Raw genomic sequence first — 12,969 nt, forward strand, 5'->3', positions numbered from 1 at the left:
GGATTTTCTACCCTTGGTTTTCCACTAAGTCTTTTCGGTTAGGGCACACGATAATTTTGGTTTGACCGAAACCGCGACAAAAGCACCTGGGCTGGGCGAAGTACGGCCAGGCCCTGCCAACTGTGGGGACATGGGGAGGGCAAGGGGGGACATTTCAGAGGCAAAAATCAATGCCCAGCGTTAAGTCTGAGGTCGGGAAGAGGGGGTGAGGGATGCCCGTTCACACAGTAGAAGCAGTGTGAGGAAAAACGTGTGTGTGAGGGGCATCAGGACAGTTGGCAGGTGAGGGGACGGGAGGGGCCATCTTGGCCCTCCAGCCGGAGACACATCCATGAGCAACTGCTGGAACCGGGACCTGTCCCTTTCCAGAGCCTTCTCCTCAGCAGGGCCCTGGAGGAGCAGTGCCAAGGGGGTAACTGAGCCCAGTGAGGGGTTTGTGTCGTGCAAATCTTTGCGTAGTGCAAATATTTGTGTAGTACATTTAAATATTGCGCCTCCTTGTACCCGAGGGACCACGGGGCCTCTCTAATGGCGTCTTCTGCGCTTTTCCGTGTTCATAAAATATCCTCCCACATTGTTGCACGGGGCTGCTGGGTGTTCCCAGTCCAGTGAGACCCCTGCCCACTCTCCTGCCCATACCAGCCGTGTGTTTGCAATACCTTCATTTGTTAAGTCTAAGTGTTGGGGCCAAATGAGAACATTACCCCTCTGTGAAGCGCCCCAAAAGTTTTTGGCACTGAGAAAGTAACTATTGCACTTAGATCTGCTGGCAGTTATATTGTGAGCTATTTCACCAGTGCTGTGGCATGTGCAATATATATTGTGCGTGTTCCAGAGACAGGAGAGATGATGAATGGGTAATGTGTGCCCTGCTTTCTGCTTCTGTTGATAAGTGACTGATAAAGCTGACAAATAGCTGGATTAAGTAAACAGAGCCTACATAACTCATTCAAAGCGAATAACTGTTTACAAATTATCAATTGTTATCTGCACAGTTGTGAGTTAGGAATGATGTATCCCATTCCGGTGTAGAAAAAATGGGACAGTGATTGTGTGTATCAGGTATATGAACAGTAAAACTGGCCATCTGACAGTGCTCATCCTCAGGACAGGGACTGGCAAGAAAAAGAAATGTTGTTTGGACCAAGTGCAGCAGTTTTTGACTCCGGAAAAGAACAAGAACCTGAATACAATAGAGGCTTCAGGATTTGGCTCCTAAATACAATCAGAATAATTTTTAAGCTCGTTTAGAAGCTATTATAACTAGTTACTACTCAAGGACCAATTTCCATCTCATTCCCATGAGTAGTGTTTGCAGAAAATGTAGAATGTGTATCTTTTTATTAGAACAGGAAGAAATGCCTGCTAATATAATACCACTTCATTTCATAGTTCACTGTAGAATGAGAATGGGATTTCAGAGCTGCTGATGTTTTAATCTCATGTTTCCTTGTCCAAAGTAAAAAGCTGTGTACAAGCGATGTCAAGTTAAACAGTTTTAGTTGATCAATGGCTGTGTCATATTTGTAGCACATGTTAAAGGTGGGGGAGGGTTTATGCTCTGCTCTGTATGATCAAGTGCTTGCTTTTAATTTAGTGAGTCATCTCTGCAACATCCCGATAACAAAACATGGCTTCAGATTCCTGAGATAGCACTGAGTGCCAATTGCACATCAGAGAGAAAATAACTTGGCTTGCAATAGCCTGGATTGATCCACAAAGAAAGAGGTTATAAACTGTAATGGAAGTGCTGACACAACCAAAGGCGATAATACACTTCAGTACAGCTCTTAGCGAGAGGGTACCCGCGGCTCTCAAGGGTCTCGCTGCGGCCGGACCACTCGTGCTGAAGCAGAGCTTTCAGCGGGGAATTGAGGTGATGCGTGAGAGCTCATGGGTGCGCTCCCTCTTGGGGGTTTGGCACCCTCTGCTGTCCAGTTTTTGAACAAAAAAACCCCCCAAAAGAACCCCCAGAAATTGGACTATACAAGAGACATAAAAGAGCAAATCAAAGCCTTAACTGAGTAATTTTGGTGATCAACCCCCCTCACTCTGTCTTCCTACAGCAAACAGTGAATGTTAAAAACAAATATATTTTTCTTGCTTCACAGCAGTAGTTGCATAATTGCATTGACTCTGTTTCTCACAAACAAGCTGACCGAGTCTCTGCTCCTGTTCCCACTGTAAAGCTTCCCGACCATTCAGGTTGGATGTAAGCAAAGCACAAAAGCTCTGGTGCTGGAGGGGTCTCAGATATGCATGAGGAGGCTTTTTATACCTCAGCAAGGTCTCTGTGCAATTGTCACAGAGTTAACACAACCCTTCCACAGTGGAAATGCAGTGGAAACAAGCGGGTTCATACCTAACATCTGGCATGACTGTTCTTGCTTACACGAGCATCTTGTGCTGCAGCTGATAGTGCTGAAAATTGCGTAGGGCACCTTATGCATGTTTTAGCTATTTAGCTAAATGTTTATTCACTCCAGGTTTTTTTGGAAACAAGTAACAAATGCTTTCCTTGACAGAGAGACACAGAGCTTCGCTTCTGCAACAGAAACATGGAACACCTGGCTCTGCAGTAAGGGGAATTTAAAACCTAAGAGCTCTGGAAAACAGGAGGCCCGTTTCTATTGTTTGACTATCTCCACTGAAGAGCTCCTATATTTGATTGACAAGGTAAAAAATATTCTGTGTAGTAGGCATGGCAGCCTGTAGGAAACAGCCACTGTTTGTTCCTTATGTATTTCACTTTTTTTTTGGATCTCCATTTGCACACTGTATTCAAGATAAAAAATAGAAATTTATCAACCAGATCTGCAACACACACAGTGGCAGTCTTCCCTTAATAGGACACCAGAAAACCAAAGCTGTGCTTCCCATTAGAGGTCCTTCAATGGCTTCAATTATTAAACGGTTTCAGTTATGGCTTTATGAGTTTTCAGTTATCTGTGGCCTCAAGTATGAAATCCATTGCAAAAGTAGGACAAAGCACTGTTCTTCTGAGAGTACAGAGAGCTAGATCCTGACAGACACTGCTGCATTCCCTCTCAGGTTAGCTCAGGTTCTGAGTCACGTGCCTCTGGCAGTGGCCTGGACTCCAGAACACGTAGTGAGGCGCGTGGTGTGGTTCTGTACAGCGTGGGGGTGCCTCCCCTGTACCAGGCAGGGCCAGCACCCCCTTGCCCTGTGTGCCCTGGAGCTGTGTGGTTCTCAGGGTACAAGTTCAACTGGAGGCTGTTCTCCTGTGCCTGTGCCTGCTAATGTCCACTGAGTCCCTAGGGAAAAATAATTGGAGAATGCAGCTATAGGGCAAATTGCTACTTGTTCCTCTTATGTTTCACTTCACTCCAGCAGTCTCCATGCTGCTTCCTTAACAAAGCATAAATGGATTTACTAATCAACTGCTTTTCTTTCCATACCCACTCTGCTTCTCCTCACATCTTCTCAGACCTGGGATTTTAGCTAAAGACTCAGAATGCTAATACTCATTCCTATTAGAAGAAGAAGAAAATACGCTCATTGTAAGAAATTCCACTTTTGGAAATAGCTTTGTTTTTCTTTTTTTTGCTGCAACAACCACAATGTTCTAAATAGACTGCAGCTTTTCACATTCAGTCTCAATAGGAAATAAAATGGAGGAAGTGCAGAAGGCAGCACTGGCATGATTAGCATATAGTCTTTGAAAACAAACATCGGGTAGTGGCAACTGAGAACCAGCTTTATATCAGGCTCCTGCTGCAGAAGTGTTCAAGTCAAAGAAAGAAAACATGACCTTGTGGAAAGATAAACCTCAATCTAGTGTTTAGCTGGAAAAAAATAAATTAAAAGAAACTTTTTTTTTTAAAAAGGACAAAGAATTAGATAGAAACCTGAGTGGTGGGAAAATGCTAAATAAAACTCAGAATCTATATTTGAGATCTCCAGTGGGTGGAAGCCACACAACCCAGTGCTGCCTGTGCATGGGGCAGTCTGGTGCTGAGCTATATATTCAACCACAGATTGGTTTCCCCAAGCATCAGCCACGACATAGTTTTTATTGATTTATTTTGCTATCTTCCCACTGCAGTGATAGGATGACAAAAGAACCACCTGTGGGTATCCTAATATATCTAATGCCAGCGTATTTTCAGGTTGAATAAAAACAATAAATCTTTCTAGGCATAAAGGGGAGACTGCGAGGTAAGTTAATTTGGGAAACTAAAGAGCGTGATTTAGGAATATTGGGTTTGTTTGAATGGATCAGACTGCTCCTCCTGGCTTCCTAACTTCTCCTCAGAGATAGTTTTTAACAAATGACACACAAGAAGACAAAATAAGCTCCAAAATAGTTAAGTGTTCAGTGACACTTCAAGGGACTGGCCTGCCTTCTGACAGAGTAGCAATAACTGTGTTACACCAGTGAGCAAAAGGTCTGATTCTCACTGTTATGCACATTACAAGTGTTCCAAAAATTAGGTGGCATTTCCTAAAGAACCCAGGTACAACACAGGTACTCATGGCTGTGCTGATCACTTCATCTATCATGGGACACAGCCTGTATTTTCCCTGAGGCAGTACAGTTAGATTTGTTGTGCAACTTCCTCTTAAATTAAAGGAGAAAATGAATAAACATGTAAACCTGTTCAGCTGCTTAATATATTCACAAATCAAGGCTAAAACAGTAGCTAGTCAAAGATGGTGTAGAGTCTAGCACACCAGAAAACAAAGTTCTCTTTCTCTGCAGTTCTTCCAAAGGGTTTTCCTGTCTCCTCACTTCCATGAGCAGGCTGAACTTGTCTTGTGGGCTGCTCCTAAAAACGCATATTAAGCCATCATGGTAATATAAGGCTCTTTGGCTCTAATCTATTTCAAACTAGTGATTTTACAGTCTTTTGAGCTTTCTGCTAGCAAAAGCTTCCAGATTAACACCCCTCTTGAGACTGTGCTACTCTGCTTCCCCCTAAACAGGTCCAGTATGGGCTGCAGTGGCTGAAGCTCCCTACCAGTGCTGCTTTGCTGATGTATCTCAGCCCTGACCCATTCTTGGCAGTGCATCTGTGAAGGTTAGTTTTTACTTTATAGGAATTTCAACTCCTGGTGTCTGCATTGTATTTCTGTGTCTAAATTTTGATTCTGACCACAGGAATGTAGGCAATCTTCTTAATCCTGATCTTAAATTCTTGATCATTATACTACAAAATGATATATACCTGAGCGCTGCTATATATGTAGCTCAAGAATGCAGCTTTTGAATGATCTGGCAAAATGTCTAATATATTTACACTTCCTTAGATTGCTTAGAGGAGCATAAATAAAGGCTCAGTATATCTGCCCCTGAAACCCCAAATAATATTGGTAGTGGTTCCTCTGTAAAGTCAAGGCAGTAACACAAACATGCCGACTTCTGCACCTTTCTCAGACACAAGAAAAAAAATGGAATTGAAGATATAAGGGCTCAGGAGATATTTCAAAGAAAGCCAATAAAAGAGAAAAGCTAGAAAGTGACACTCACCAATAACAGGATTCTTAAAGCCTCAAATTCGATAAACCCACAAACCAAAAGAAATTAGGCAGGCTGTGCCACTTACAGGACATCATGCTATGGGATTTTAACAAGATTCATGGGTATTTAAAAGCAATGGCATAAACTGGTTATTTCAAGTCAATATTGATTTGTTGCCAGATTCTGCATATCAACAATTGCACTTGAGTGTCCATTTACTTTGCTCAGAAATAAATATTCCTGCCCAGCTGCACGTGCTGGTTGGAAGAGAATCAGTTTTCACCACTGGCAAGGGGACAGGTTGTTATCTCAAGCCACATGGTTCATTGATTTATCAGTGGTGGTGTAAATACAGAAATTTATAGGAATGCTGTCAAAATCATTTACTTAAAGCTTTTTTTGGAAGAAGAATGATAGCGTGCTCCCAGGTAAGAGTGCAAGAGGCTTTTTGAGTATTTGGGCCTATTAGCTGGTTGAGGTAAATTATCTCCATTTGATGTTTCTGGCTGGCAGAGTTAATTTATTTGTACAAAAGTATTTAATGATGCAGGGAGATTGTTATTGGTGGTTTAATTATTGTTTTGATCAGAGCTTCTGTATGGGTGGTAGTACTCCTAATAAGATAATCATACTTTTTCATCTGTTAATGAGTCTTTGGAGTATTCCCAACACAGTTTTAAGTCTTAGTTGTTTTCCCGCTCTTGGTTTAATTTCTGTGTTTCATTTGGCTTGCATAATGAAACAAGATGGGCTGCTTTACTGCTGTTTATAATCAGTCTTCCTAATATGGTTTTACTGTGCTTGGGCTGATTGAGATTTTCCAAAACTACATAACCATTTCTAATCTGGGATGGGGGGAGGGAAGAAATCACTTTTCCTGTAAATTGAAACAAATTAATTGGGGTTTTGTTCTTAGGTAGATTATAATATTGGTTTTGCACAACCTCATTGTGGTATCTAAACTTTATCACTAAAAAGCATGTTGTCTGCCTCTCTTTTCCCTCTACAGCTCTTAAAAAAACCCCCCAAACATTCCCTGTATCTCCTCCTACAAAGACTTGTTAAGTACAAGTGTTAAGTTGACTTGTATGAGAAGCTGGAAAGTAGATAGAAATGTTAAGAGGAGAACCATAAAAGAGCAAAGTTAATATCATATAATCACAGGAGCTTTGCCTTTCTCTACAGATGAATATTCTTGTTCACATAGTATCTTCTTTAAGGAGTATTTATATACTCAATTTTCTCCTGTTTTGTGACCACACTTGCTTTCTCTCTGCTTCCCTTTTTATTCTGAGATTATTGGATTACTGCCTCTGATTTGTTTTGAAGTCAACATTGGTTCTCTTGCAGTACTGTGCCTGCAGAGACAGCCCACACTGCAGAGATATAAAAGCCATGGGGGACACGAAGAAGCAAGTGGTGCCTGAATGTTCAAGTGCTCTGTTGCCACAAGCACAAACAATATTTCAGTCCTCCATAATAGTTATACAGGTGCCTACTACAAAAATTGTACTGGACGAAGGTGACAGAAAATTCCTTCTTCTCCTCTGGAATTTTCTCATCCTCTTTGATGCTGTGGAAAAAGAAATGTACTTAAGTAGTAACAGAAGTGCTCCCAGTCCAGCTTTACCTTCAGAGCTGGACAGTGGCTTTTCATTAGGTCACTGTTAGAGTCTCTTTGGAACTGCTTCACTGTTTCTTATGTGATGGGATGTTTCACCTGTGCCATCTCACCTTCCAGAGGCAACAGGAGGTGCACAGAGGTCTGGTAACATTCTGAAGATTAGTTACCAAAAAAGGAAAAGAATGGACCAGAAGGAACCAGATTAGAGGAATAGGGCTTCTTGTATTTCATCAGGTATCACAGATCTTCAGAGTTAGCAGTAATTTCCTACTTGTTACACAGTCAGCTGTGGAAAGGGCACCAACCACATCTGCTTATAAGGAACTTGGGAGAACTGCAAGATTACTCACAGTGTCTTTCCCCATCTCTCCCAGGCTTCAGCCTGAAAAGTTATTCCCTCTCTGTTGTGACCTGTGTAATGTGTCTTAGACGTGCAAAGCCTTCAACAGTGTTAACTAAATAAAAATTATGAAGATTTTCATAGTATGGCAAGTATCCTAATATCTTAATTATTAACATGTGAACCTGGGGAACACAGCTAACACTGGACCTCATATATAGGGAGCTGTTGTACAAGTACAAATTAAGGCAAAACCTCCCTGAAAAGCTAAGTCTGAATAGACTAAACAAACTGCAGGGCAAAAATACACATGTAAAGTGAACAGCATCATGGTTGGTAAAAGTCAGGTTTCTTTCACAAATTTGTTTTTCTTACAATGATGGAAATCAATCTGTAGAGCAAAGTAAACCAAACAACCCAAGTGAGGTATAAGAGACACTAAAGGGAAATAATAAAAATTGGTTGTACAGCAGTCAGGAGAAATGAAAAAGAAGCAAAAATGCAGATGGAAAAAGCAATCAAGCATAAAGGACCATGTACAAAACCTGAATGGGAGAGAAGGTGGAAGCTGGGTGTCCCATTCTGTAGGGACCAGTTTCCAGATGCTTTCTGCTGCTGCTGCCAGCTGAACGTCTAACTAAAGGCCCTGTAGCCTTTTTTTTTTAATCACTTACTCTAAAATGACTGAAAAGGGAGTTACATGGGCCCTGAAGCCTCCTTGTGCCAAATCTGGAGTCTGGAAACCAGAAAGCAAGAAGTTGGGGAAGGGAGATATGGAGCAAACCACTTGGATCTGTTTCTTCCCTCCATCCTACAGCTGAACTGATCAAGCACATCTTCAAGCCAATGAAAGCCTTTGAAAGAGAGCTGCCTCTAATACTTGAAACAAAGGGAAGGGTTGCCTCAATAACGATTAACATCCCCAATGTCCAAGCTGCCAACACATCTGGCACCTGCTGCTAATGGTGGGAGCATCTTTAACAAGGCCACTGAAGGAGAGGGATGGTCTGAATTGCACTTGTGTGCCACCAGCACACTTCTGCAACAGCAAAGGGAAGAGTTCGAGAGGCTCTTCCCTTGTGTTTGTATTATGGTTCCTTTGAGGATTAACAGATTGTCTTTCGCAGGGCTGTCAGCTGAGCCTTTCACCAGCTTGAAAACTGACATAATTTTCAGGCTAACCAAAGTCTGAAAGCAGGAAGAGCAAAGCAGAAGTCCAGGGATGTCACTCAATCACCCATAGGAGGTTATTTTCTGGGTTAGAGTTGGTCCGATTCACTGGCCACAGAAATGGCAACTGCAAATACTTCAGTGCAGGTCTCTGGTTGTTATCCCAGAACTATGAGTTGTTGCCCATGGGAACAGTGGAGAGCATTGAAGGTTAAAAAGTCTTTGGCAAATGTTCTTTAACACTGAAGTAAAATACTGTGTATTTTGGAAGACGACATGGAGTTCTAAGGTAACAGATAGACACCAACAGCATTTGCTGAGACAGTCCCTATAGTTATGGAAAACTTAAAGCATTCAAACCAGTGTCGAGCTCCCTGTGTCAAGTCAGACTAATTCAGCTTGGTCTCAGCTCCCCTTTGGGCATCCTGGGCTCTGTTGATCTGCCCTGCAGCTCTTGTAATGTCCCTATTTCCTTCACAAATACCAACTTTTGCCCCATTAAGGGGTTGGGTTGCAGACATGGGTCACAAAGGGCCCAAGGATTTCAGAAGTAGTCTTGAATTTCCTATGTAAGGCACAAATAGTAATTCCAGTAAGACCAGTACCTGGTACTCATATGTCTGGGTTAGCTCTAGTCTCATGACCTTTACTCGAACAAATCTTCTACTCTAGAAGTAGGGGCAAAACGTTTTAACCAACTTGTAACTAATTTGAACTAATATATCTGCAACTCAAAGCAGTCACCTCTATGTTTTGCTCCTGCAGACACTTGCAATATTTCTGTAACTGAATTATGTCCACTGAAGGGGAATGCTCTGCTGCATGAGTTACATTTCAGTACAGGCACAGAACTGCAAACCCACACTGGTCCTGTTCTCAGCACAGGAATGTAGGGCTTGAACCTGCTGTCTGTGCACAAAAACGTTCAGTGGAGTCACAGGGACTTCTTGGCACTTGCTGTCTTAGGAGTGTGGTCCTAATTAATTTAGCAAAACAAAGCCAAGCTGAATGTTTCACTGAAAGGAGCAGAAACCCCTCATTGGGGAAACTGGCTGGCACTTAAATCTGGATATTGATTATCTAACACTGTTCACACATCTTGAATACTTAAGCTTCAAAAAAGGTTTTTCTTAATATGAGAACCACAGAAGGAAAAGGCAGCTAGCAATATATGGGACTTACTGGTTCAAGTACTGAGAATTTAGGGAAAATTTAGAATCCATCTTTAATCACTTCATGTAAAGAAGGAAAATACATTTTTAATTATTAGGAGACTGATGATCCTAAAAGACACGTGGCTTATTTTACATGAAGCATTCCAGTTTAATTTTGTAGAAGAAATGGCCTACCATGGTCTGCATCAAAACTAAAACTAGTTCTAAAATACAGTAGGAGGTTGTAGAGAAACAGGTGAACCATGGCAGTGGTAGCTTTGGTTGAAGAAATGGGGCATACTGAGAAATTTGTGGGAAGCCTGGAGCTGGGAAATTTCACGGGAGCTCAGGAGCAGAGCAGGCTGCTTTACAGGAAAGCATTTGCCACCTTTTTCCTGGGGCCAAAGGTGTGGACAGGTTGCACAGAGAGTGAGCTGCTGGAAAAGGGGAAACCTATGAGCAGGCTGGATGATAAATAACTTTAAAAATAGGACAAGAGGCTTTTTTTTTTTTTTTTAAGGCATAGTATCTTGAACTGCTCTAGCACAATTGATGATCTATTGCCTGGAGTACCAGAAATGGGTTGGAATATAACAGCAAGAAGTCATGCACTTAAAGATTAATTAGAATAACTGCAAGTAAGCTCAGAGGTTCATCAAATGTAAGATTACAAGAGGAGGAATCCAGGTACCTTATTGGTTGTAGGATAACTATGATGCCACTGTAATGTGGTCTTAAAAATGCTAATGTATTCTGGGATGCATCGAGTGAAGTATTTTCAGTAGACGGTGAGGTATTAATATCATGGTACAAGGCAGTTGTTAAGACCTTGTTTAGAACAGTGCACACAAGGTAGGAGGTATAGAGGACATTGGAAGAGTAGAAAACCTATTTGGAGAGAAGATTAAAAACAAAGCAGAAGGACCAAGTAAAGATGATCTAAGTGCTAGTACATTTTAGGTAAATAGCAGAGAGGCAAAATTATTTAATTTGAAGAGCAAAAATGGTGAAGAACAAATGGCTATAAATTGGTAGTGAGTACATTTACACTGGAAATTAGGACGTTTCTAGTTTCAGAAAAGTGGATGCTAGAAAAGTCTTAAAGACAGAAGCAAGACACCTTGGCTGTCTGAAGGCAGAGTGCCCAAAAGGCAGCTTAGTTATCCAGTTCATCCTCCAAACCGGATAATAAAATGGTGTTGGGCGTCTTGTGTATTGTCAAGGGGATATAAGGAGGCTTAGTGCCCGTGTGATTAAGTGTGTATTTGCAGTGTGTTAGTCCCGTGTTTCAGGAGGTTTGTTGACATGCTAGAAGGTCCAGAAAGATTCAGCTTGCTTTCCGTGCCTTTTTAACCTCCAAATCACCAGAGATGACACAAAGTTAACGTCTCGCGGAGCTGGCCAGACAAAGGTTCTGTAAACAGCTGCTCCTCTGTGAGTGACGATTAATGGGACACAGAAGTCAGCGTGCAGTGGCAAAACGGACCTTTTAGGTGTCTCACGGATCAGACCGGTGTGGATCACGCTTCTTTCTCTATATTGTTTGTTTCCACCCGAGCGTTCTGAAAAGGGGACGTTTCTTGCGCTTGCCGGACCGAGAACTTTGTGATACTTGACTTTTGCGGTTTTCTTCCTGTTGCACACTAGTTTGGGGCTGCTGCAGAACAAGTCCTCAGTTTCTCAGAGGCTGTGCTTTGGGAAGGGGGTGGCTGCCGTGCCTCGCGATGGGCGCGGAGCTGTTCTGGGGGACTCGGGGACACAGGCTGTGTGGCCGGGCTGGCCCGGGGCTGCCGCGAGCTGCACCCGGTTATCCAGCCGGTGTCTGCCGGGACTCAATTAGGCGGTGCGGCAGCAGTTTAGTTTGAATAGTTAATTGCGGCGTGTCGGGCCGGGAGCGGCGGCGCTCGGCGGGGCCGGGCGGATCGGCTTGGCGAGACCCCCCTCTAGCGGATGGCCCGGGCCTCGCCCGCCCCTCGGCGGGAGCGGGAACGGGAGCGGGCGGGCCGCCGCACCGGGAAACGGAACCGCGGGGCAGAAGCGCTCCAGCCCCGCGGGGCCCTTCCCCGGGCAGCGCCGCGGCGGCCCGGCGCCCGGGGGCGGCTCCTGCCGGGCGCGGACCCCGCTGTCCCGGGCGGGCTGTGCTCCCTCCCGAGCGCGAAGGGAAACGCCGCCGCTTTTATACTTTAAGCCAGTGGGATGCGCAGGCTTCTCATCCGCGTGGAGAGCAACGTCTCCCCTGCGGAAGAGGGTGCGTGGCCGGGTGCATCCTGCCGGGCATCGCAGCGCGTCGCTCGGGAGTAACCGGAGCCCGGCGCGTCTCCGCGGTGCCGCCGCGCTCAGAGCGGTGCGTGCGATCTGCCCGCTGGATGCGTAACGAGCAAGTTCATGGTTCCATTCGTTCTTCCTGCCCGCTGTTCCGGCACTGCCGCTCTCTCTGTTTCTTGGTACTTCTCTGCTCCAGAGACGAACAGCTCGCTCCATCCGCCCGCTCTTTCCCTCGGAGCACTTATTTCAGGTCGCTAGCAACTGGTGTCCGCCACAACGCGAGGGCACCTCGGCACGGATCAGCCCCGGTGCCAGAGGGGCTGGGCGAGCCGGCCGAGCGCCCGCGGCCCCGGAGCGCGTCCCTGCGGGCGGTGAGCGGACCGGAGCGCGGCCGCAGCGCTCCCGCCGCCGGCTCGGGCCGCCGCGGGCGGGCGGATGCGCTCCTGGGGAGCGCAGGGGCTTTTCGCGCTCAGCTCCCGCTGTCCCCCGCCGCCGCTTGCTACGGCCGCCCGGCGGGCTCGCTGCCGGCCGCCGCCTCGGTGCAGACCCATCTGCGCGGATCGGGGCGGGGGGCGCTCCCTTTCCGCCCCTCCGTTCCCGCCGCACGGGCGGGAGCAGCGCGATGTTGCACAACCCGCTTCCTTTTTCTTTCGCTTCGCTGCGCCGCGAGCTGCGGCGTGGAGTGCGCGGGGCGCCGGTCCCCGCCCTGGGCGGGGGGGACGGCACGGCCGGTGCCGCCCGCCCGTTCCCCGCCAACTGCGGCGCTGGCGCGGCCCCGCGGGAGGGGGGGCACCGCCGGTCCTCGCGCCCCGACGGACGGGGCGGGCGATCTCCGAGGGGAACGGGGCTGAACCCTCGCCAGGGCGCGCGGGGATGGAGCCGGGACCGCGCATCCCGCGGCAGGCGCAGACCGCCCGGCCGCCCGGCTGTGCCC

At 45.8% G+C, this 12,969-nt stretch overlaps 1 protein-coding gene across 4 annotated transcripts in view; it reads left to right on the top strand.

Moving 5' to 3' along the window:
- The first annotated feature begins 298 nt into the window (after nucleotides 1-298).
- Nucleotides 299-12,969, top strand: part of SFMBT1 (Scm like with four mbt domains 1) — a 93,267-nt gene continuing 80,596 nt past the window's right edge. For all 4 annotated transcript variants that reach the window (XM_027640241.1, XM_027640242.1, XM_027640244.1 and 1 more), the window contains exons 1-3: nucleotides 299-412; nucleotides 2,526-2,676; nucleotides 4,948-5,042. The gene's annotated coding sequence lies outside the window, so the exon portion shown is untranslated. The remainder of the gene's footprint in view (nucleotides 413-2,525; nucleotides 2,677-4,947; nucleotides 5,043-12,969) is intronic.

Source organism: Corapipo altera, unplaced genomic scaffold (genome assembly GCF_003945725.1).
Source record: "Corapipo altera isolate COAL_440 unplaced genomic scaffold, ASM394572v1 55, whole genome shotgun sequence".
NCBI classification, from domain to species: domain Eukaryota; kingdom Metazoa; phylum Chordata; class Aves; order Passeriformes; family Pipridae; genus Corapipo; species Corapipo altera.